At 43.0% G+C, this 26,963-nt stretch overlaps 1 pseudogene; it reads left to right on the top strand.

Annotated features, from left to right (window-relative positions):
- Positions 1-15,270: 15,270 nt before the first annotated feature.
- LOC112579001 lies at positions 15,271-15,371 on the top strand (annotated as a pseudogene).
- Positions 15,372-26,963: the final 11,592 nt, after the last annotated feature.

Below are 26,963 nucleotides of genomic sequence, written 5' to 3'. Positions count from 1 at the left end.
TTCAGGGTTGATTTTCTTTAGGATGGACTGGTTTGACCTCCTTGCAGTTCAAGGGACTCTCAAGAGTCTTCTCCAACACCACAGATTGAAAGTATCAATTCTTCGGTCTCAACCTTCCTTATGGTTACATCCATATGTGACTACTGGAAAAACCGTAGCATTGACTATATAGATCTTTGTTGGCAAAGTGATGTCTCTGCTTTTTAATATGCTGTCCAGGTTCATCATATTACTAACTTTCTTTCCAAGGATGCCTTTTAATTTCAATAATCCTGTTAAGTGTGTTAGTTACTCAGTCGTGTCTGACTCTTTGCAGCCGCATAGACTATAGGTCACCAGACTCCTCTGTCCACGGGAATTCCCAGGCAAGAATACTGGAGTGGGTTGCCATTCCCTACTCCAAGGGATTCCTGACCTAGGGAACAAACTGGAGTCTCCTGCATTGCAGATAGATTCTTTACTGTCTGAGACACCAGAGAAGCCCCATATGGACCTTTGTTGGCAAAGTGATGCCTCTGCTTTTTAATAAGCTGTCTAGGTTTGTCATACTAATAGCTTTCCTTCCAAGGGTGCCTTTTAATTTCACTAACCCTGTTCAGTTCAGTTCAGTCGCTCAGCTGTGTCAGACTCTCTGCGACCCCATGAACCGCAGCACACCAGGCCTCCCTGTCCATCACCAGCTCCTGGAGTTCACCCAAACTCATATGCATTGAGTCGGTGATGCCATCCAGCCATCTCATCCTCTGTTGTCCCCTTCTCCTCCTGTTCCCAATCCCTCCCAGCATCAGGGTATTTTCCAATGAGTCAACTCTTCGCATGAGGTGGCCAAAGTACTGGAGTTTCAGTCTCAGCATCAACCCTGCACTTGGCCTCAAAGCTAAAGGTGTTAAGCTTGTCTTTTCTGGCAAGATAGTAGTGGGGAAAATGTGTGTGCTTCTCAGTACCTGACTGACTTAGAAAGTTTAAGTAAAGATAAAAAATAACAGAAGACATTCTTCCATGCCAGTGCATATATAAATCATTGAATGCTCCACAGTCATCCATTTTACATAATATAGTTAATCTTTAGTGGATGAACATTTGGTTTGTTTTCAGTCTTTTCCTCTTGTGGCCAAAGAACTGCAATAAATGTTTTGCATATATATCTGCACATACATTTTTTATTGATGAGTCTAAAGCTATGTGCATGTTTTTAATGAAAAAAGAAAGTCGTTGAAAATTATCTTGGCCATAATTCTGTTTGTGTTTTATTTCCAAAGATATGTATGTATTCATTGATATTTATGTTTGTAAAGGAGTAACATATTTCCAGAAGTAATACATTTCTTCCTTAAAAATTGCTAACAGTAGTCACCTTTTGGAAATTGGGATGGGAATAAAGGAAGAAGTCTTTCACATTTATTCTAATTAGGCATTTTATCATGTTTATTATTTTTATTAGTAATAAAATTAGGCCCAGGTCAAACCAAGACAAAAGCTCCAAATCAGCTGTATTATTTCCTAGTAATGTTGGTATGTTATGAATGCACTTCAAAGCAATCTGTATTTCACCAAAAAAAAAAAAATCCAGAAACAGGAAAAGTCAGCACAACCATTAATTAAGACTTCATTCTGTATCTATAGATCTCCCTCCAATGCAGTGTGAAAAGTTTAGCTTTGCAAAGAAGTACAACACAGAAATTAAGCTTTCAGGAACCCGAGTCTAATCTCCTAAGTTTGAAACCTCCCACCCCACTGAAAAGGAAGTGAAAGTGAGAGTCGCTCACTTGTGTCCGACTCTTTCTGACCCTGTGGACTGTAGCCCACCAGGCTCCTCTGTCCATGGGATTCTCCAGGAAAGAGCACTGGAGTGGCTTGCCATTCTCTTCTCCAGGGGATCTTCCCAACCCAGGGATTGAACCTGGGTCTCCTGCATTGCAGGCAGATTCTTTATGGTCTGAGCCACCAGGGAAGCCCAACAGACCTTGAACTGTCAAGTAAGATCCTAAATCTTTTTTGGCCTCAGTTTCCTTATTGAAAAATGGGGGAGGAGGTATATATTTTTCATTCATCAAACAATTGTGAGAGTTAATGAGGTAATACATTCAGCACGCAGCAGAGGGCCTGAGGGAAGCCATCAGTGAGTGTTAATTATGTTTATATTACTATCATTACTCTACAGAGAAAGCAGCGAATCTACAAATATAACAATTGATAGTATCATGTTGATTGCACAACGGTAAACACAATAGACAAATCAAATCTCTTCAATGGGAGAAAAGAAACAAATATTCATAGTTGTACAAATAATAGTCGGGCTTCCCTGACCTGACACCTTTCATCTGAACAAGTTGGCGGACATGGTGCTCAGTTAGTTATTCATCACAGCAGGCTCCCAGAGCGAGTCAGTCTCACTGCATCAAGACAGCAATAGGTGCCAAAGTCTCCCCAGTTGATTTGCAGGCAAGGGAGTTAAGACATCAGTTTATTGTTTTGACTACTCCAAAGAAAACATGAGCAGCTGCTGCAAATAAGAGGAGTTTCCCCCCACGGTTCCTTCATTGTTTCTGCGTCTTATTTGGTCTCTTCGGGAGCCGAAGTCATCTTCCAGTGCTACGCCAAGTCCTGGGCCAGTCCACACGACATCCTCCGCAGGGTCTGCTCACAGGCCCCACCTCCCTGGACTCGGGCACCCAGGGCAACCCGCTTCCCTCCTGGTCTGTTCCTCTCCTCACCATCGGTTCCCTGGAATCACCATTTTCTGGCCATTCTGCTTTTGTCTCAGCTGTCAAGTCCTGCTTTTCCATTCTCTTCCCCAAAAGTGGCATCTTGAACTCATTTGGGGTTGCTATCTTGAACCCAAAATAACCAAAGCATACAACTAAAAATTTTTTAAAAAGTGCGTATGGCAAGTGTTGGCTTCATACTTTGCAAAGGATGCCCCACCTCACCTAAGGGAGACAGATGGGAAACCCAGAATGGATGACGCTGGCAGGTCTGGATTTGCAGGGATGTCTCATACATGCGCTGCTTCCATGAGATCCTACCCCATTTTATACCCCGAGAGGCTTTTTCTTTGGTTTATAGAAGCAGCAAATTCTTGTTGCAAAATAAACACAGAAGCCAGATCAAGTGAAAAAGCCAAAGATGTTCCCTCTGCAAATGTTAACCATTGTTAACATCCTTGCGATCCTTTCTGCTTGTCCACTGACTTCCCAAATATTTATGGCTCACCTGCTGTGTGCTGGGCTCTGGCTTAGGCGCTGGGGGTGCAGGAGAAGGTAAAGCAGTTATGAGAATTGAAGTGTGCCATTTGCTATTCAATTGCTTTACAAAATTTAATGTTTTATATTTTTGTTTTTTAATTTTAAAATGTTTATTGGAGTAGAGTTGACTTACAGTGTTGTTTTACTTTCAGGTGTACAGCAAAGTGAATCAGTTATACATATATATAAATCCATTTTTAAAAGATTCTTTTTCCACATAGGTCATTACAGAGTATTGAGTAGAGTTCCCTGTGTGTCAGTTGCTTAGTGAATGTACATTTTGGATGGTATGTCCTTTTGGAAATGGATTTTGCCAAGGTATTCTTCATTTAGTCTTTTTAAAATTTAAAGCACTGCTATCTTATCATTGCCGATAAAGTGATGCTTACAGTCATTTACACAAATTTAAATTGTCATAATGAGCATCTATCTTTGGCATATATGTATGTACGTACAATGAAGAGGTAATCCTTTTGTAAGGCTTAATGTGTGGTGGGGAAATTTACAAGCATGTTGCAACAGCTAATAACCTGAAGACTTATTATTACTATTCCAATTTTGCAGATAAGAAAACATAGATTAAATAATTTGACTGAATTATAAAATAAGAACCAAAAAATAATACACATTGTAATGTGTGTGTGTGAGGTGAGGAAGACAGACAATCAATTAGAAAACAAACAAAAAAGGCAATTCTTAACAGAGAGGCGTGGTAGGGAAGCTGCCCCTTCCCCAGGAGGTGTGATGGGAGGTAGAATGTGAGTGAGGGACTTGGGCAGTGAGGGACTCAGGAGGAACACTCAGGCAAGAGAGAAACAGAAAGCCCAGGAACAGGGAAAGCTTATGGTGTTCGAATGTCAGAAAAGCTGTCAGTATGAGATGAGCCTGGAGAGGGAGGCAGGGCCAGGCCACTCCGAGTTGGGAGACCTGTTAAGGAGTGTGGATACCATTCCGGGAGCAATGGGAAACTACTCAAGGGAGGAGCATGATCAGATTCCTGTGTTTAAGAGCTCACAGTGCCTGCTACTGCTCAGAATGGACTTCAGGGAGACAAAAGCAGAATTAAGAAGCCACTCAAGGAACTGCCCTCCTCCAGGCAGAAAAGGATGGTGTCCTCAGGCAAAGGACATTTAGAGCTTTGATCAGAGACTGTGATGCTGAAGACATGGGGATCACCCGTGGCTTGTGGTTGTAAGCAAATTGTTAAACGGGATCATTTGAATCGTGGACTGGGGAACCTTTTTCAGTATTCACAGTGAGTACTTCTTCTCGGATAAGGTAATAACATTTGGTTTGAAGCACTTAGCTCGCCTTGGCTATAAAAGTATGCAGTCACTTTTATAACCAATTCCTTGCTCTCTGCAGCCCCAGGGGCACACATCTGTTGCTAAGTAATCAGATTGCAGCAAACACTCGGAGGCCTCCAGGAGGGGCCCAGATATTTGGTTAAATTCTATTCCCGGTGTGTCTGTGAGGAAGTTTCTGGATGAGGTTAACATTTAAATTGGAGGATGCAGTAAAAGCAGATTACTCTCCCAAACGTGTGAGGCCTCATCCAACCTATGGCAGGTCTGACTAGAACCAAAGTCTGTGTGGGGGGCACTTGTTTGCTCTGCCTCACTGTCTTTGAGCTGTGACATGGGTCACCTGTCCTCAGTGTCAGATGGGAACTATTCCATTGACTTTCTGGGTCTCCAGCCTGTCAACTGCAGAGCTTTGGATATCCCAACCCTCATAACTGCCTGAGCCAATGTCTTATTAGATGATAGATAGATAGATAGATGGATAGATGTTAAATAGATAGAATGATTAGGTAATACATACATACTTTGGATGGATGGATGGTTTGTTGATTAGATGGATAGATGGTTGGATGAGCAGAATGGATAGATGATAGATAGAAAGATAGATGATAGATAGACAAATAGATAGATGATAGAGAGGATAAGTAATACATACATTGGATGGATGGATGGATGGATGGATGGTTAGATGGATGGATGATTGAATGAGCAGAATGGATAGATGATAGATAGATAGGATAAGTAATACATACGTACATTGGATGGATGGATGGAAGAATAGACGGATGGAGGGTTAGTTGGCTAGATGGCTGAAGAAAGATCTTCAGACACATCTCTCCCATTGATTTTGTTTCTCTTGCTAAGTCACTTCAGTCGTGTCCGACACTGTGCAACCCCACAGATGGCAGCCCACCAGGCTCCCCCGTCCACGGGATTCTCCAAGCAAGAATACTGGAGTGGGTTGCCGTTTCCTTCTCCAGTGCATGAAAGTGAAAAGTGAAAGTGAAGCCGGCTCTCTATAGAACCCAGATTAATACAGTGGGTATTCAGAAGGGAATTAAAATAAAACACAAAACAAACAAACAAACAAACAAAAGCTAGTGGATATGGACTGTGTGTGCTTAATTCTACGTGTTGAGGTCAGAGAAAATGAAGTAGAAATGACCAGTTCCCACAGTACCATCCTGCATGAAAAAAAAGAGTGTAACAAGGAAACTCCAAGGACGTTAAAGGCTACAGAATCCAATCCAATAATTTCAGCCCTGATAGCTGCAGTCATCTGCCCTGTACAGAAATACTGCATATTTATACCTTAAGTGCTGGGTGCACCTCAAAATGGTCGATGATGGGGGCTGGCACTTGATACATACAAGGGCCCCCCAGGGGACGTGAAAGAGGCTAATGTGAGGGAATGGTTTTCCATGCAGGACTCCACATAGCAATGATTCCCTTCTCTTTGGGGCTTCCCTGGACACTAATTCTGGAAAACAATCTGTCTGGAGGGTTGTCTTTGGCACAGGATGGTACCTTGTCATTATTATCCTTGTCCTTATCATCATACCATTTATTTATTTTTAACTTTTATTAAAAAAATTTTAATATAGAGTATACTGAATATAGTTCTCTGTGCTATACTGTAGAACCTTGTTGTTTATGTAACAATATCCTATGATAAACCATAATGGAAAAGAGTATAATATAAAAAATATAAAAAAGTATATATAAAACTGAACCACCTTGCTTTATAGCAGAAATTAATACAACATTGTGAATCAACTATACTTCAGTAAAAAAAATAACAAATTTTAAAAAGTTTTTGTTGAAACATAATTGATTTACAATGATTCAGGTGTACAACAAAGTGATTCAGCTACACATACATGATTTTCAGATTCTTTTCTATTCCAGGTTATTGCAATATATTGAATATAGTTCCCTGTGCTACACAGTAGGTCTTTGTTGTTTATTTTATAGAGAGTGGTATCTGTTCATCCCAATCTCCCAATTTATCCCACCTCTTTTCCCCTTTGGTAACTACAATTATTTTATCGCGATAGTTTTATTTTTTCCCTCCAGCCCTATGCTGTGCTCTTTTGGGACTTGTTTCAGGTATTTATCCTAACTGAGGCTAATACTATTGTTCTCATTCAATAAACGAGGAGATGGAGATTCTAAGAGGTTCAGGGGAATTCTCCAGTGACTGACCAGGTCAGCAGCAGTCAAAGCCATGAAACTAGACAAAGGTGCCTCCTTTCCTTTCCACCCTAACACTTTGGCTTGATTCTTAGTCCGAGGTAGGTGTGGAAGATGGAGAGGCATAAGCCTGCAGCAGAGATCAGCAAACTTCTTCTACAAAAGGCCAGAGAGTAAAATTTTAGACTGTGGGCCAGGCAGTCTCACTACAATATTCTGCAGCAGGAAAGCAGCCTGAGAAGTGAATGCGCGTGGATTTGTTCCAATAAAGCTTTATTTATAAGAACACACACAGAGGGCCAGATTTGGCCTTTGGTCATGGTTAGTCCCCTCAGTCTGTAAGAATGGGGGAAATGGTTGCAGGAGTTGGAAGAACTTTGCAATAACAAGTTAAAGATCCATCTTTAACTTTAGATGCTTTAAAATCTAGCAAGGAATGTCATGCAACCCCATTTAAAAAAGAAAGGCTAGAGATTCTGAAAGAGAAAATGAGAGAACTATAAAATAAATACAATGCAAATTATAAGAATAATGTCTAGGACAAGCAAACAGGCAATGAAATGACACTAGTCAGACATCATTAAATGAGCCAAAGTGTCTTAGACAAAGTAGGTGCAAATCTGGATTTGAGAGACCAGGTAGGGAGTGAATAGGAACAGAGACGAGACTAGGTCCTTCTCAAATCAGATTTCTGAAATTTACAGAACATAGAAGAAATAAAGAGACTCCAGAAGTACCACACAACCACAGATAAATAAGCAAAGGCATTTGTATGCTCAAAAAAAAAAAAAAAAAGGCACACCATAAAATTGCATATCCCCCTCCTGAGAGTCCCTATTAAAATAAATGTCATCTGCCCAGACAAGCACACTGATAAGACTGAATTATTGATTACACTATGCAAGTTTTCATTTGAAATGTTCTCTGGGTTAATGCAATAATCTAATCCAATCCATTTCCCCAGTCTGTCCTGCTCTTCTATCTCAGCTCCCAGTTTCAGCTCTGAATTGTAAAACAGGACATGGTCATTTCTGGAGTCTCTTTCTGCCTTACCCAGTGTTGTCTGGCATCATTGTAAACCAGGGCCTGAATGCTCAGAAAATCAGCTGGCAAAGAGGCCCAGGACCATTTTCCTGCAAAGTAATTTCCAGATGGAAATTACATGCGATTGCATGATGGGGCTTAATTTCCCTCTGCTTGAAGCAGGGACTTAGCAGGCTCCAAATCCTCAGCTCCAAGCTATATAAATGCCTTTCTGTGCCTGGGTCTTCTTGTAATGTCGAATTTCTATGGCAGGAACATTGGGGTTTGGGTTGGGGTCTGAAAAGAGGTGCAGAGCTTTGGGGTCATCAGGTGGTCCCCACCCCCAGCTCAAGGATGACCAGGTAGATGAGCCAGACAAATATATTCATGAAGTCAAGCCAAATAGGTAATAAAAATACAGTATAGGAAAAAGGGTCATCTATCCCAAAGAAAATATGGTTGATTCAACTCCCAAGTTAATGAGGCAAAAATGGCCTGCTTGCCTGGGTTTACCACACCTCCTCTTGTGTTCAAACCTATCCTGTTTCCTCACCTTGGCCTTGAGCTATAATGGAGGTATTTGCCTTCTGCTAGCATCCCGTTCTTAAACCACACCATCTTTCTCAATCAGATTTTACTTTTGAATCTTACCTGAGTCGCCTATGGAGCTCCAGGTCAAACCATATCAAAGTGGAGTTTCTTAATATCATCCCAGAATCTTGGCTTCCCTTTTTCTCTGTCCAGGAGCTAGATGTCAAGCCCTGCTTTGTCCCCTCTCTCATCCTCTTCTGTTGAGAAAAAAAAGACCCACATGAACCTACAGATAAGCTATGATATCCGAATTGTGCAGTCTTACTGCTTCTGCGTTGTGAATTCAACGCACTGATATTTACATTGAAAACTGACACCGCAGCAGGCAGCAGCGGAGATGCAGACATAGACAACAAACTCGTGGACACAGTGCGGGAAGGAGAGGGTGGGACGAACTGGGAGAGTAGCGTGGAAACATAAACATTACCATATGCAAAACAGCGAGTGGGGGCTTGCCCTGTGACCCCAGGAGCTCAACCCAGTGCTCTGTGACAACCTGGGAGGGTGGGACGGGGTGGGAGGGAGGTTCAAGAGGGAGGAGACACGCGTACACATGTGGCTGATTCATGCAGAAACCAAAACGACATTATAAAGCAATTATCCTCCAATAAAACATTTTTTTAAATGAACAATGAAACTGTGCTAACAATTTAAATTTTTAATATTTTTTAATTTAGATCAACATTAAATGGTAAACTAAAAAAAAAAAAAACACTTCATGAGAAGTCAGGAGAGAGACTGCGGAGGAAAGGCTTTAGAGGTCAGTGCCCCTAACGAAACTGTTTTCTGCTTTTTGAACACAAGACCCTGCATTTTTATTTTACACTGTGGCCTGCATAGAGGACAGTTGGCTCTCTTCCCGGTTCTTTGTATCTTTCAACCCTTGAGAGTGCCCCAAAGAGAAATGCTCAGATCTCCTGAGTTGTTTCGGCCTTTAGAGATCACTAGAGGTTGTGAGTTCCCTAAGTCAGCACAGGATACAGGAGTCCAAATTCTTGGCTTCCTCTGAGGTGGGCACTCCGCTTGACTCAATAGAGTCCACCAGCCTCCTCTGCTCTTTCTAGATCCTCCTACTTAAGTCCTTCTTTCCATGGGAGCAGGAAGAGTGGGGAGGCAATGGAAGGTATGCCCCCCACCCCTCCAAGTATTCCATCCTTGTGTCTGGGGAGAAGGTGCTCTGTTATTGCTCTGCTTTTCTGCTTGGAGATTTCTTTTGGATTTTCCTGTAACAAAGATATCCCTGTTTCCACCCCTTCTTCTGATAAATATCTTACTTACAATTTTCGAGTCCTTATCTCCAGTCCCCTAAGAACCCCTAGCTGCAGCCTCCGATTACATTTTTCTTTGATACAAATTTAGAGTGAATCTGTATCTTTTCACATGCCCTGCACAGAATATAGCTTTACAAAATAATTCAGAGAAAGATCTTCAAGCAGAGAGTGAAAGTGACTTCATGCCACCCCGGATGAGATCAAATGGATAAACTGCCTTTGAGCTGATAGAGGAATCATCCTCTTCTTTTTCTTAACAGAAAGACCTACCCTGCTTAAACCTATATATCTGAAGGCCTTTGCCCCAAACACAGAGGGTCATCAGAGATGGGTGGGGACCTTGCCCAGTGGTTGTGCTCCTGAGCCTGCAAAATAGCTCCCCCATCCTTGTGGGGCAATAGAATTAGCATGTGAAACAGCAGGCTCTTAATAAAAGTCAGTCACCTATTTCTCTGGGGGAAGCAAACAGGAAGTGGGGTACCCATTCCCCACTGCGAGTCTCCATGCCGTCCCTACAACATGATTCTCTCACCACCTGGCCACCTTCTCTGGGTGGATGTGCCTAAAAGCATATGTGGTCTACAGGATGTTTCTTTTGTTTTCATTTTTCTGTTCTTTTTTTTTAAAGCACAGTCGATTCACAATGTTGAGTTAGTTTCAGGTGTACGATAAAATGATTCATATATATATATGTTATATATATATATATTCTTTTTCATATTGCCTTCCCATATGGGTTATTACAATATATTGAATATGTTAATAGTTCCCTGTGCTCTAAGTAGGTCCTTGTAGCTTATACAGGATTTTCTTAATTGTTGGTATTTTAGTCACTCAATCATGTCCGACTTTGCGACCCACGGACTGTAGCCCACCAGGCTCCTCTGTCCGTGAGATTTCCCAGGCAAGAATGCTGGAGTGGGTTGACAATTCCTTCTCCAGGGGATCTTCCCACTCCAGGGATCGAACCTGCATTTCCTGCTTGACAGGTGGATTCTTTATCACTGAGCCACCTGGGAAGTCCTGTTTTCTTAATTACTACTCTTCAAAGTGGGGAGCCGCAGGTTCTGTTGGATCTCAACCAATTGCTGTGCCAGCTGCCTACCAGAGTCCTCAGCCCCCGACCCATGACCTGGGTACCTATTATCCCACCGCCAGCCCTTTCCAGCCCTTTGTCAGCCATATATACGTTATGTTACAAGCCCCAGTTTCCTACTTCTGGATTAAGCTCTAAGATAAGCATGTTAGGTCTTATTGACTTGACTACCTTAATGTAGAGGTCAGGCAGGACTCAGGGTCACCCTTCCCCAGCGGCTACTCCAGAGGCAATTTGCATGGCGCTTCTGAACATTGACGGCCCCCTGCAGACCCTGAGCCCCTCGAGCTCGCGGGTTCAGAGGACTTCTAGGAGAGGTGATGGCAGAGCAGAGAGCGCCCTGAGTCAGCTGTCCATCAGCCTGCCCTACCAGGGATCAGGGCTCCCAGCTAGCAATGGCCCTCCCTGGTGAGTCCTTATTTCACCATCAAGGAGGCAAGCTTTCTCTGAAACTTGCCTGGAACTCTACCCCTTCATTTTCATCTTAATTTTTCAATTCTTAAAAGATTATATTTTTGTAGTAGAAACATCAGATGCATAGTGACTACAGAAGTGACAAATAATTGTCTTCCAGGCCCCATTGCCTCGTTCGGGCACTACGTTTGTGATCCCGTGGATTGCAGCACGTCAGGCTTCCTTGTCCTTCACTATCTCCCGGAGTTTGCTCAATCTCATGTCCGTTAAGTCAGTGATGCTTTTTAATCATCTCCTCCTGGATTGCCCCCTTCTCCTCCTGCCCTCAGTCTTTCCAGCATCAGGGTCTTTTTCCAATGAACTGGCTCTTCACATCAGGTGGCCAAAGTAGTGGAGCTTCAACTTCAGCAACAGTCCTTCCCATGAATATTCCGGGTAGATTTCATTTAGGATTGACTGATTCGATGTCTTTGCTGTCCAAAGCACATATTATTTGCAAAATTTCAAGGTGCACGCACATACACACTAGTGAGAGAAAATACACACACCCACATATAACACATCATTTTTAACAAAGCTTGTGCATATATTGTACTGGCTCCTTCGATTGCTTGATCAGGGAGAGGAGAGAACAGTGAAGAATTAAAGGATGATAGTCTACATATCAGAGTGCAGATGTGGCTTTTATTACAGGCCTCCTCTATGCGCCAAGATGTTTTTAACAGTAAATATTAGTATAATGTCTCCCCAGAACTGTTCTCTTTTCCAGCAGTGACACTAATACATCGGCTATCTGAGAAGATAAACATAATCATTCCTGATTCAAAGGCAAATAATCTGAGGCCGGAGGAGGTAAGATGATGGAGCAGAAGGACTTGTGTTATGGTTAATCAAATCTGTCACCATCCAAAAAAAAATCAACAAAAACCCTAGACGATGTGTTTTGTTTTGACTCGTTGCTCAAGTCATATTGGGCTTCTCTGGTAGGCCAGGTGGTAAAGAATCTGCCCGCCAACGCAGGAGATGCGGGTTTGATCCCTGGGTAGGGAAGATCCCCTGGAGAAGGACATGGCAACCTGCTCCAGTTTTACTCCCTTGAGAATTCCATGGACAGAGGAGCCAAGTGGGCTATGCTGTCTAAGGGGTCACAAAGAGTCAGACACAACTGAGTAACACTTTTTTTCCAAGTCATATTGGCACTTGCTACACATTCAGCCAGAACCTTCTCCTGAGCCTTAGTCCTCAAGGAGAAATCCAGAAAGGCTGATGCTCAGAGCCCTGGATCCCGCTCCCTGCCAGCCGTGCCAGAAGCCCCTGTGGTCCGTCAGCTTCCTCAAAGCAGAGCTGTGCCCTGCCAGCCCTCAGCGCCTGTAGCAATGTCCAGCAAAAACAAGTGTTTCCTTCTATTCCTTGAAACACAGAAGATTTTGACATCATCCAAAATGAAAATACCATTCTGAAGGTGGTGGCGGAGGGGCATCCCTTTTAAAGGCCATTAAGTACAGATTGCCTGACTAGTCATCAGCGAAAGGTTTCAATTAACAGCTAAACTTGCCATCAGCTTAGCTGGAGCTTCTCTCTGAAGCAAGGCTTCTCATTGTCCGGCTGTTTGTTCGAACACGAGGCAAACCAGGAGCAATTTACTAGTAAAATAGCTCCTCCTGTGGCAGCTCCTCATTCTGGCTGCCGCTGCTGCTGCTGCTGCTTAGTCGCTTCAGTCGTGTCCGACTCTGTGTGACTCCATAGACGGCAGCCACCAGGCTCCCCCGTCCCTGAGATTCTCCAGGCAAGAACACTGGAGTGGGTTGCCGTTTCCTTTTCCAATGCATGAAAGTGAAAAGTGAAAGTGAAGTCGCTCAGTCGTGTCTGACTCCTAGCGACCCCATGGACTGCAGCCTACCAGGCTCCTCCGTCCATGGGATTTGCCAGGCAAGAGTACTGGAGTGGGGTGCCACTGCCTTCTCCGCTCATTCTGGCTGGTGGGAGTGAACTGGATTTGTCAGGGCTGGGATTTTGCCAGCACGAAACCCTGGAATCCCAGCTTCTCTTAGTATGGCTACCTTCACATCAACTCGCAGATTCTGGCCTTAGATCTGTTTCTAGGAAAACCTTGGACTCTGTCCTCTGTGGATCAGGCAAGAATAAACATCTCCGAGTCTCCAGGATTTATCTGATCCATCAGAGGCTCTTTGTGACCCTGGGGATGGAGGGTGGGTGATAGTGATACATGGAGCATAGAATTTTTTTCTCACTTGTTTTTATATGCAAGAAGACTTTGTGACACCATGAACTGTAGCCTACCAGGCTCCTCTGTCCATGGGATTTTCCAAGCAAGAATACGGGAGTGGGTTGCCATTTCTTTCTCCAGGGGATCTTCCAGACCCAGGGATCAAAACCGGGTCTCCTGCATTGTATGCAGATTCTTTACCATCAGAGTCACCAGGAAGCCCACGAAAAGAACTAATTTCTATCAAAAGCAAGCTTTTAATTCTGAAAGAGCTATCTGCTGCATGTCCTCACAAAAATAAATAATCCTAGTAAAATCTATTGCTGCCCACCTGCCCCAGTTTTAAGAGGGCAGAGGGTGGCTTAAACCTTCTCATAGTGCATTTCTTATTGCCTGCACATGTGGTGAATGAATCCATGAATCCATGAATGAATGCATGATAGTTCCTTGGGTGTGATGGTAGGCAGTGGAGGCCAGTGGTGGAAGAAAGAGAAGAACACGACTGGTTCTTCCAAATAACATATTTCTCTCTCTCTTTTTTAAATTGTTGTATAGCTGATTTACAGTGTTGTAGAAGTTTCAGGTATACAACAGAGTGATTCTGTTATACATATATATTTCCTTTCCATTATTGATTCTTACAAGACACTGAATATAGTTCCCTGTGCTATACAGTAGGGCCTTGTTGTTTATTTTATATATAGTAGTAAGCACTGGCTTGTTGCTTCTTGAGAACATGAGGAATTTAAGTGGTTCCTTAAATGACAAAGAATGGTTTACCTAATACCAAGCTCTGTCCCCCTACTTTGCCTTTTTTTTGTATTCAGTAACTGTTGGGTTTAATGTCAAATCATGGTGTCATCTTCTTAGAGACTTTTTAAGCGCCTATGAACCCGTTAAACACATATGGTTGCAGCAATCCACGTCGGGCAATGGCAATGCTGGAAATGTGAAGGCCATGGCCAAGCGTGTATGTAAAAGCAGCGACAGCATCATTGGGATTGCACTGGGTGCAGCAGTGATTGAACAACCCCAGTGATTGTGAGAGGCAGCCTGATTTCTGCTGCATTAAAATGGGCGTTTGGGGTGGGGAGGTGGGAAGGGAATGTACACCTTCAGTTCAGTTCAGTTCAGTTCAGTCGCTCAGTCGTGTCCGAGTCTTTGTGACCCCATGAATCGCAGCACGCCAGGCCTCCCTGTCCATCACCAACTCCCAAATCACAAAATACAGAAATCGTTTCAGCCTGTGTCACAGTTTTCTTATGGGAAACTCACCAGGAAAACTCCATGGGAAACTCTAGTTCATGAAGATGGGATCTGACATTCTAGTTATGATTAGAAAATGCCTGAAACATCTGCCAAAGAGAAGGGAATCAAGGCAGTTCTCAACATTGGTTACACATTAGGTTAGACAGGAATTTTATTTAAAAAAAATTTTTTTAAGAAAACATCTATATACTTATCTGGCTGTGCTGGGTCTTAGTCGCAGCATGCATGCGTTCATACTAAGTCGCTTCAGTTGTGTCCAGCTCTTTGTGACCCCATAGGCTGTAGCCTGCCAGACTCCTCTGTCCATGGGATTCTCCAGGCAAGAAAACTGGGGTGGGTTGCCATTTCCTCCTCCAGTGGATCTTCCTGACCCAGGGATCAAACCATGTCTCTTATGTTTCTGGTATTGGTAGCAGGTTCTTTAAGTGTACAGGATCTTTAGTTGTAGCATGCAGGAACTAGTTCCCTAAGCAGAACCCAGGCCCTGTGCATTAGGAATGCACTGGGAAAACAGAGTCTTAGACTCTGTACCACCAAGGAAGTGCTCTCAACAGAGGGATTTTAAAAGAAAAAGAAGAAGAAAAACAGTGCTAGCCCGAAACAAATCGAATCTGGTGCTAGGTTCAGCATCACACATATTGATACAGGACAGACAATGCTAAAATTGACACAGCACAAAAATGAGCGTGGCACCTGCCCAAGGATGGCAAGCAAATTTGTGAATCATTCCATATTTTTACTCATAATTTAAAAAAATTCAGGCTCTCTAGGTAGAATGGGGCATCGGGTCATTTTGAAAGGATGTCTAGGAGGTACTAGTGTGCTATCCAGTTATGGAACCACCGATAGGAAGATAAGAAGTGCGGATTTCCAGAAAGTGTAATTTTTATGTGTCCCAGGCACAATTAAGAATGATCCACTTCCCCTGAGGGGTCCAGTGGCGAAGGCTTCAAGCTCCCAATGCAGAGTGCCAGGTTCAATCCCTGGTCAGGGAACTAGATCCCACATGCTGCAACCAAGACTTTGAATGTAGCAACTAAAGATCCTGCATTCTGCAACAAAGACCTGGTATAGCCAAATAAACAAATAAATATGTTAAAAAAGATTGACCCACCTTCCCTGGAAACATTTGGAGGCAGTGGCAGTGAGTCTTGGGTTTACTTCATTTGGGTCTACATGGTGTGGACACTTCCTTCCATCCCTTTCTTTTTTCCTCTTTGTTGCCCCCTCCCTCTTTTTAATGCCAGCTTGGCAATCTCGCAGCATAGATCTATTTTAGCACAGCGACATGCTGAGCTCTGAAGCCTTTCAAACTGTGTTATTCCCAACTACGGATGCCCTATCCTGCAAAGAAAAGAGACTTTCTGGGGTTCTCTGGGCTCAGATCCCGGCTGCATATTGTTTCTGAGTCCTCCCAGGCTCCACCCTCCACCAGGCTGGTCAGTTTCGCCCCTGACTTTTGTCTGCCCCCAGCCATGATGTTCCCTCTACCCTCAGCTGGCTCCAAGAAGGGACAGGACGTGAAGGGCAGCCTCCCACTTAGTCGAACCTCTTGTCAGCTGCAAGGAATCTGCCTCCCAATGCAAGGAGATACAGGTGACAAGGGTTAAATCCCTGGGTTGGAAAGATCCCCTGGAGAAGGAAATGGCAACTCGCTCCAGTATTCTTGCCTGGGAAATCCCATGGACAGAGGAGCCTGGTGGGCTACAGTCCATAGGGTCACAAAGAATCAGACACAACTGATCATGGGCTCAGCTGCAGACAACATACGGGGTAGATTCCGAGCAGGACACCACCTTCAACGCTTAGGACAGTGGGGCAGAGCAAACCCTTCAGGCCTCTTCTCAGTCACTTCCTGGGATACATTAACCCACATCATGTATGTACCGGCTTTTGTCTAACAAGGGTTTTTGATTTTCCATCACAAAAGGAAATATTTGCTTTTTAGAAAGATCCCACAATCTCATCTCCACTCTTTCTAAGTACTATCATTTTATCTCTGCTTTTTTTTCCAGTAGTTTTTCTTAAGATTTTTTTTATGTGAACCATTTTTGAAGTCTCTGTTGAAAACTTGTTACAATATTGTTTCTATTGTGTGTGTGTGTGTGTGTGTGTGTGTGTTTGGCCCAGAGCGGGTGGGATCTTAGCTCTCTGACCAGGGATTGAAGCTGCATCCCTTGTGTTGGAAGGCGAAATCTTAACCACTGGACTGACAACGAAGTCCCAGTAGCTTTGTTTTTTAAGTTTGCAAACCGTGCAAAATTAGGAGAGAGAAAGCACTCTGATGTCGAGATTTTGGCTAAAGGGGGTGCTCTGGACTTTGGGGGCATTGCTTAAACTTCATCCTTCAAGTGCCTCAATATATTTTCAAAGAAAATAGACTACAGTGCGCTCTGTTTTTTCAGCTTCCATTGAGATTGTTGTGGAGGAGGCACTCTTGGAGTTTCTGCATATTTTATTCAGATTTTAACAGTATAATTTAAATAATGATCTAGGGACTTCCCTGGTGGTCCAGTGGTTAGGGCCCAGTGCTTTCTCTGCCAGGCCCCAGGTTCAATCCCTGGTTGGGGACCTAAGATCCCACAAGCCAAATAGTAAAGCCAAAAAAAATTTTTTTTATTAAAAAAAATAAAAACAATAATGATCTAGGGAATAGAATTAAGTCATTACAGCACTTGAAGGTGACCCATTCTACATCTCTTCTTGAGATCTTTGGTCAGTGGTGAGTTTCCTCCTCTCTCAGTGGTATAGGATACCTTTTTCTTTGTGTTAGTTTTTCATGATGAGTAAAGGTGATTGCAGCCATGAAATTAAAAGACGCTTACTGCTTGGAAGGAAAGTTATGACCAACCTAGATAGCATATTCAAAAGCAGAGACATTACTTTGCCAACAAAGGTCCGTCTAGTCAAGGCTATGGTTTTTCCAGTGGTCATGTATGGATGTGAGAGTTGGACTGTGAAGAAGGCTGAGCGCCGAAGAATTGATGCTTTTAACTGTGGTGTTGGAGAAGACTCTTGAGAGTCCCTTGGACTGCAAGGAGATCCAACCAGTCCATTCTGAAGGAGATCAGCCCTGGGTATTCTTTGGAAGGAATGATGCTAAAGCTGAAACTCCAGTACTTTGGCCACCTCATGCAAAGAGTTGACTCATTGGAAAAGACTCTGATGCTGGGAGGGATTGGGGGCAGGAGGAGAAGGGGACAACAGAGGATGAGATGGCTGGATGGCATCACTGACTCGATGGACATGAGTCTGGGTGAACTCCGGGAGATGGTGATGGACAGGGAGGCCTGGCGTGCTGCAATTCATGGGGTCGCAAAGAGTCGGACACAACTGAGCGACTGAACTGAACTGACTGAAACTAGACAGAGTATGACATGTCATAGTCAGAAGAAAAGAAAACTCTCTCACCTGAAATCTCTTCTCCCTACTCTTCTTCACGCTTGGATGAATTTTCTTAACAACCCCTGGCTTTCAGGAGAGCCTAGCATTCCTGTGAGCAGCACACAGTGCGATATATTTCACAATGACACCATGCGATACATTTCACAATGACTTCTTAACAATCTGTACAGTTACATATAATGTACTTTGAGTTTAAAAAAAGTCATGTTATAATATATTTGTTGCTCTCACTTCTTATATGAGATTGAGCACAGTACTTACCCTCTTGAGACTATAGTGTCTTCATTTATAAAAAGGGATATTTATAGTAGCTACTTCATAGAGTTTGGTGAAGATGACAATGGATATAAAGTATAAAGCTAATTGCTGGGCATTTTGGTCAGCTACACAATAAATGGTAGTTAGATGCTGTTATTATTACTTTTGTTAGTATCAGCCAAGCTGTTTCTCTCTTTTTTTTTTTTTCTTTTCTCCTCACATGCTGTAGGTAAAAAAAAAAAAAGTACAAAGGCCAGATTTTTCCAGAATGAAATTTTGCCATTTGTGGCAACATGGATGGACCTGGAGGGTATTATGCTTAGTGAAATAAATCAGACAGAGAAAGACAATTACTGTATGATATCACTTGTATGTGGAATCTGAAAATAAAACAAATACATGTGTGTAGCAAAACAGAAACAGCCTCACAGATAGAACAAACCAGTGGTTACCAGTGGGGAGAAGGAAGGGCGAGAGGCAGCACAGGGGATGGGATGGTGAGGTACAACGATTGTATATAAAATAGATGGCAACAAGGGTTTATGGTACAGCACAGGGAACTCTAGCCATTATCTCATGATAAATTTTAATGGAATAGAATCTGTAGAAATTTTGAATCACCAGGCTGTATACCTGCAACTAATATTGTAAATCAACTATATGTCAATGAAGGAAATAAAAATTAATTTTAGAAAGAGTAGATCTTTTTCCATAACTTAAACCTACTCATTCTTTGGATGGAATTCTAAAGAGAGAGATGGCATTCATAGACCACAATTAGGCTGTCTTTGAAGCTGGATCGTTTCCTGCCCATAAATTGTCTGCCTGGATACAGTACACTGAAGGATTTATACACCTTTGAGATTTGCCTTCTGGCAAGCTCCCTAGAATCCTCACCCAAATCTTCATCTTCAGAATTCCCTAACAATTCTGCATTCACATAGCAATTTGTGGTTTTCAAGCATTATGACCTTACATGTCAACCTTAGAACACTCTAAAAATATACCATTAATGTATCATTAATTAATTAACATTTTATTAATGCTCTTTGTCATGGAAGAATGTTAAGAAACCAAGAATTTAGTTGACCTGACCATGGACCCTCGGCTCATGTGAAATTTAGGGAACTAATTGGACCTTCCATCTTTTCTCCAACATCTACTTTACTCCCATGAGTGAGTTCAAGCAACTTCTTCTTGGGCTGTACTGGGTCTTCACTGCGGTACACAGGCTTCTCTGGCTGTGGCATGCAGGCTTGGTTTCTCCATGGCATGTAGGATCTTAATTTCCCAATCAGGCATTGAACCCACATGCTCTGCCTTGGAAGGTGGATTTGTTACCACTGGACCACCAGGGAAGTCGCCAAAATGACTTTATTAATATCAAGGAGGCAGACACACGGCTAAGAATCCATAGATTGTTTTTTTAACCTTGAAGTTATTAAGCATTGCCATGGGGACACAGCCACCTCACAAATACCCTTTGGCTGCCTGGCATGGTGCATATAACATAAAGCCCACAAAGCATTGGGATGCCAAATTTAGACATTTATTAATAGCTGAAACCTCTTCCTGGTCACACGTGTAGATTTCCACCTGCCAAAGAAGATCAAAGGGCTTGCTTTTATGCTTTGCCTCTTCTTTTCCTACTTGACATTTCTTGAAACTGACAAAAAGTTGGAGGTAATAAAAGGCAAGAAGAGAAGGTATGGAATGTGTGGATTAGGAGCAGAGTGAAAAAGAGACCTGCTTCATTTATGCAAGTCACTCCCTCCCAACTGGGGTCTAGGATCTGATGTCAAGACAGCTCTAGGGTCCCCTGAACAGCCTGCCTTCCGGGTAGAGCATCCTTTCTCTGGAGAAAATCACTGTTTGGCAATGGTCTGATGAGTCCATGGCTGATGACATCTGTGCTCCTATTTATAACTCAAGGGTATACCCCCTTTTTCCATCTGAGCTGTTAGCTTTTAAAAATACTTAAAAACCAATCAGCATCTAAATTGCATCTGAAGAGCTATTTCAATTATAGAATGGAGGCAGCTCCTCGGCAACAGAAGTATTTAAGAGCTGCAGAAATTAATGTGCATTTTAATGCTGATTTGCAGAGTATAATACACTTTGTAATTCATTTAAATGTATTCTGTGTGTTTTCTTCTAGCTGAAGGCGCAGCGGCAGTCCTTTGAATCATCATAAAAGTACAGTTTTAAAGTTTTTTTTTTAATATAAAAGTATTTAAAACCTAAGAAAATAAACCGAGTGAAGACATAATTGGTCGGAACTGGAATGTACCTTGGGGGCTTTTCCTTGAAAAACATCACTTAAAAGCACTCCTGTGGGATGATTCTCCCTCCTGAAAGGGACAACCTGGAGTTTGGATCATATCAAATAAAAATCTCACCTAAAATTGCTTTCTTTCTCGTTGCTGGACTAGATAAAAGTGTTAATTGTTCAGTTGTGTCTGACTCTTTGCAACCCCATGAACTGTGGCCCACCAGGCTCCTCTGTCTATGGGATTTCCCAGGCAAGAATACTGGAGTGGGTAGCGATTCCCTTCTCCCGGAAATCTTCCCAACCCAGGGCTCAAACCTGTGTCCCCTGCATTGCAGGCAGATTCTTTTCTGTCTGAGCCACCAGGGAAGCCCCCCTGGACTAGATAGAAGCTATGTTATTTGTCGGAAGCTACTGACTTGGCAGATAAATCCAGGAGAATCAGTGCCTCCATGGATGATGAGTTTTAACACTGAGTTAATTAAACATAAATGTTTTGCCCCAGGGCCACACAAGCAGTTCCTCTGTCTTCAGCCTGAAGGAGGAAAAGTCAGCAAAGCGAACAGCTGCTTTTGTTCAGCAGTCGCCACAAACAGAATTACGGGGATACGTAAGGGAGAAAGCGTATACAGGCAGGAAAAAAGGCCCGAGGTGGACTCACCTGGCCCAGGTCACCCCTCTGGTCTTGAATGAGCAATCTGGGGAAGCACAGATTTCAGATGCAGATCACCCATATGCCCTCACTTCCTCCAAAGTCTTCGTTCTTTCACACAGCAGATGAGGGACTCGCATCCTGAAATGGAATCACTGCAGATTCTAGGGAAGAGCCAATCCCTGAGTAACCCCCAGAAGCCTGGTGGGAGTGACACTCCCTAGCTGTGTTCTATAGTCCCTGGAAAACAAAAGCGCACAACCTTCTGTGTGCTAGTCACTGTGACTAGGGATGTCTCCAGCTTCTATCAGCCCCCAGTTCCGGGTCACGTGTGTTGGATCTGCCTGGGTTGTGTTTGAACTGATGTGGTTGTTGAGTTGCTAAGTCATGTCTGACTCTTTTTGACCCCGTGGACTGCAGCATGCCAGGCTCCTCTGTCCTCCACTATCTCCCAGAGTTTGCTCATATTCATGCACATTGAGTCAGTGATGCTATTTAGCCATCTCATCCTCAGCTGCCCCTTCTCCTTTCGCCTTTAGTCTTTCCCCGCATCAGTGTCTTGAACTGATGAGTTGCACGAAATGATAACACACTCTGCACGCCTCCCCCCTGAAATTCTTCCCCTTCCCTGAAGCCAGGGCGGTTATAAACTGAGTCAATCAATGCACCTAAGACAGAGGCTCTTCAGAACTCTTCTCCAGGGCCACCCTCTTCCGGGACCTCACTGCTTTTTCGGGTCCCAGCCACAAAAGTGAAAAGACTTTTTTATGGAACAAGCATGAAGTGAACACTTAACTCCCATTGCCTTTGGACAGGCTTATAGGGGAGGATGGGTGAGTGACAGCCTTGTTCATCAAAGAGAACAAACCCAAGGGTTTTTGGGGTGACTCCACACTGTTTACTGAAAATCAGAGATTTCCTGGGGCTTCGAGAAGTGGTTATGGGATGTAGCTGAACTCAGAGGTCACAGTTTAAAGTGTAGTTCAGAATAGGCTCCGAACACCCATCTGGGGTGGCCTCTCCAGACTGTCCAAACTGAGGAAGAGAAAGCTCAGAGATGTGAGCGCCTCAGGCTGGCTCGCACGCCAGGCTGAGCACCTGGCTGAACTCCGGGTTACCTGCAATCACCTCTGCTGGGTAACTGGAGTCTGTACGTCTTACCTATTAACCCCTGGAGCCCTCTTCCCCCAAGCCCCAGGGGGCCCCCTTTCCCCCAGCAAACGTGACATTGTCACAGTGCATGCCGCCCGCGGATGTCCGTTCCTCGGCCTCTACAAGGAAACCACTGAGCCTGCCTCTGAGCTGTACACAGTGGTGGCTTCCATTTAAATCCCCACTGCTCTTTCTGCAGCACTGGGGAACAGAGAGTGCTATTTATAGGCATCCTGGTGTCAATTTCCACACCGAGGAGGTGAGGCTGGTTTCTGATGTTGGCCTTTCCAGCCAGCTGTCCCCATCATTTTGCACAGGCTGGCATGACATTTTCCTCCAGCCAATTGAATCCTGAAAAGTTTTGTTTCTTTCACACGTGAATGAAAAAGAAGCCTCACTCCTCGTAAAACTGTAATGTCACAGGCTCTATCTAATTTGTACTCAGAAACCTTACTAAGCAGAGGGGAGACAACATATACTCCCTTGATAAAGGCTGTGATCACTTATTTGGCAGTTTCTTTTGCAGGGAGGGTGGGAGAATTTAATGTAGAACTTGGTGAATAACTAGAATCTTAGATAATCTTTCCCCAAATAAATGCACCTTTGATTTCCCTTTCTACTTCTTTTTCAAAGCTAAAGATACTGTGTACTAGCAGCTGGTTGAAATCTAAGGAGATGGAAAAATAAAAGGGGGAAGAATCGCATTCAATAATGTTAATGTTTTAAGTCAAAGGGAAGATACCAAGTACCCAGCACCTGGAAAAGGGAGGTTATTGTTTAATAAAAACCTGGAAAACAATATGGACTGACGAGGATTGTGTGGACAAGTGGGAAACATAATCTGAGTCCTTAAGAAACTTGAACTGTTATAAATCATAGCAAATCTCTCAAAGTCTCTGGAGATTTGGTATAGCCAGACTTCGGATTTGCAGCATGAGTAACTGCCCGCAACCTCATCTTTGTCAGTCTGCCTAAGCCCTGTGTCTTTCTCTTTAGATGGTTCTGTTAGAGAATTTTGCTCTGTGGAGACCTTCGAGGAATTTAGATCACATATCATGAAATGGGTGAGAATATAAAAATGAAAGCTAGTCTAACCATGACAGTCTTTGCAAAGCACCTGCCATGCACACTAAAAAGTAATCTTTTTTAAACTTTTTATGTTGTAGTGGGGTACACCTGATGAATGATGTTTTCATGGTTTCAAGTGAACAGTGAAGGGACTCAGCCACACATCTACACACACCCATTCACCCTCATTGTAGACTCCAAGGCAGAAGAAAAGGCTGAGGACAGGATAAGAAAAGTGTGTCCCAGAACAGAGTTCTCCCCATGGCCTTGCTTTGGAAGCAATGCTCAACAGATAGTCACTGAACAAATAAGCAAATGAACTAATGAATGAGTGTATTGAGGAAGAGTGAGAAGCAAGTTTCTCACTCTTATAGTTTGATGCTATAGACTGTAGCCCACCAGGCTCCTCTGACCCTGGGATTTCCCAGGCAAGAATACTGGAGTGGGTTACCATTTCCTCCTCCGGGGGTGTTTCTGACCCAGGGAGCAAATCCACGTCTCCTGTGTCTCCTACAGAGCAGGCGGGTACTTTACCTTCTGAGCCATCAGGGAAGCCCAAGTTTAGACAATATTTGCCACAAAACTGGAAAGCCCCCAGAATGAACCAAAGCAATCATGAAGTTCTATTGATAGCACCTCCAGAAACACTGTAAAATTACTCTTTTTTATTACAAAAGATTTCAAGGACACAGAAAAGTAAAGAGAATGAACTCTGTTAAAGGAACATTTAAATCAAGCATTAAGAATAAGAGATGAAGGGACTTGCCTCTGTGCTTCCAATTCAGGGATGCAGGGAGTGCAGGTTCGGTCCCGGGTGGAGGAACTAAGATCCTGCATGCCACATAACCAAATAAATAAACAGAAACACACACACAAATGAATAAAAAGTAAGCAACATTTTAAGATGCTGTCTTTAAAAAAAAGAATGAGGTGAACCTCCTGCTTCTCCTTTCCTAGTGCTTGTACCCACCTCTTTCAAGAAATAACCACTTTCATTGAAATTGATGTTAATCATCCTAGGAATTTTTTTAAATTAAATTTACTTGCAGATATATGTATCCATAAATTATGCATTGTTTTATATCTTTTTTTTTAGCTCTTTAAAATAAGCACTACTGTACCATATATAATTTTCCCTAACTTGCTTTTCATACTTGTGTTTGGGGGAATTTATCCATGTTGATTTATGTAGCTCAAGGAAATTTATTTTAACTGATGTGTAGTATTTATTGTACCTTATGAATATCCCATAACATACATCTCCATTTTCCCGGTGCTGTATATTTTAATTACTTTTTTTTTTTTTTTTTTTGCTATTGCAAACAAGGCCTCCCTGGCCATTCCTGTTTATATTTCCTTGAGCATACAACCAAGGTAGCCACGGGCAGTGGTTTTCAACCCTGCCTGCATGTAAGAACGGTTTAAGAAAAATACCCAGTCTGAGCCCGACATCAAAGATTCTGATTTAATTTGCCTAGGGTCTAAAATTCCAGTGTTAGAAGACAGAAAATGAATAAAGTTATAGATTAGGAAATGTTAGTCACACAGTTGTATCAGACTTTTGGTGACCCCATGGACCGTATTATGCCAGCCTCCTCTGTCCGTGGGATTTCCCAGGCAAGAATACTGGAGTGAGTTGCCATTCCCTTCTCTAGCGGATCTTCCCAACCCAGGGATGGAACCTGGTCTCCTTCACTGCAGGAAGATTGTTTACCATCTGAGCCACCAGGGGAGCCCAGATTAGGGAATATCTGGTGGTAATTTCTATTGTTGGCTCCATTTATAAACGGGGAGAACGAGGTGCAGTAAGGTCATGGCAAAGCCAGAATCCAGACCCAGGTGGTCTGAGCTGAGTGTAGGTGCCTAAGCCCCGGGCTACATTGCCTCTATCATTGTCAAGAGAAGATCCAGAAACAGAAGACCTAGTAGCCTAGAAAGGCTGTGCTCCAAGTCTGAATTTTCAGATGAGAAACTGAGGCCCATAGAGAGGTGGGGAGTGGGTCAGCCCAAGGGGTCCTCCATGTGAAGGAGAGCATCCGCGCCTGTTCCTCTCCAACCTAGTGAGGCTGGACTGACCATTCATTTCTGAAACACAATGTGCGTTTCCTAATTATAAAAATGGCATTATAATGGTGGGATTCCCTCGTGGCTCAGTGGTAAAGAATCCGCCTGCCAAAACAGGAGATGCAGGTTCGATCCCTGGGTTGGGAGGATCCCCTGGAGAAGGAAATGGCAACCCACTCCAGTATTCTTGCCTGGGAAATCCCAAGGACAGAGGAGCCTGGTGGGCTACAGTCCATAGGGTTACAAAGAGTCAGACACGACTGAGCGACTAAACAAGAACAATAGTGAGGGAAAGAAAACAGGGGGATCCACAAGAGCCTGGGTCCAGAGAAGAGCATCCTCTGGAGGTGATCCTGAAGCTCACATGAGTGATCTGGGGTGGGTGAGATTTCAGACAAAGAGAGTTCCTGCCAGAGGACATGGCTGGAGGAAGCTTGTCATTTTGAGAAGCAGAAAGAAAGTCAGTATTTCTGCTAGCCTACTCTTACAACCGTGGGGCCAGCTTAGGATTACCAACACAGGCCCATGTGTGTGCATGCTGAATCGTTCAGTAGTACCTGACTTTTTGTGACTTTGTGGACCATAAGCCCGCCAGGATCCTCTGTCCACAGGGATTCTCCAGGCAAGAATACTGGAGCGCGCTGCCTGGGATATCCTTCTCCAGGGTATCTTCCCAACCCAGGGATCAAACCTGTGTCTCTCACGTCTCCTGCATTGATAGGTGGGTTCTTTACCTCTAGTGCCACCTGCGAAGCCCTACAGGCTCATGTACCACACACCTAAATATTAAAAATCATAAGTTAAGCAAACTATTAAAGCATATATGCTCTATATTAAGATTTTAAAAAATACATATTCATAATAACAAAATTAAAAATATGAGAGAAAAAATTTAAATAACAGATAGCACTGTGGTCTTCATCTGATGGAAAGTCATCAAAATACCAATGACAACTACGTTTGATTGTTATTTCACACATGTGGGTGTACTGGAGATGGACCAAGGATGCTTGAATGAGTGATGAAATAAAGATATACATAATTAATAAAGTATTTTATATTTATTCCATAAAACTTATTTTGTTGGCTCTATTTCAGTGAAATCATTATCTAGGTTGCTGTAATCAATAGTCACATAATCTGTTATTGACAGTCATGGTCTAAAGGATTAAAGCAAAACCCAGTTTTAAGAGAGACACAATTTAAATGTATTTTCATTAAAACATAGATGTAAAACATTTTTAAAATTAACATTTTAATTAAGGTTATTTTTAATTTAAGGTTGCTTTTCTTCTAAAGTATAATTAATAAATATCAAATATTCATTCAAATTTTCCATTTCATCTTAAATTTAAATAATTCGTATTAAACACAGTGCTGACCCTTAAATAGTGTGGGGTTGGGGCACTGCCCTCTTGTGCAGTTGAAAACCCATGAGTAGGTTTACGGTTGGCTCTCCATG

Source organism: Bubalus bubalis, chromosome 14 (genome assembly GCF_019923935.1).
Source record: "Bubalus bubalis isolate 160015118507 breed Murrah chromosome 14, NDDB_SH_1, whole genome shotgun sequence".
Taxonomy (NCBI): domain Eukaryota; kingdom Metazoa; phylum Chordata; class Mammalia; order Artiodactyla; family Bovidae; genus Bubalus; species Bubalus bubalis.
The sequence above is the reverse complement of the archived record's forward strand: the minus strand, read 5'-3'. Positions and strand labels throughout refer to the sequence as shown.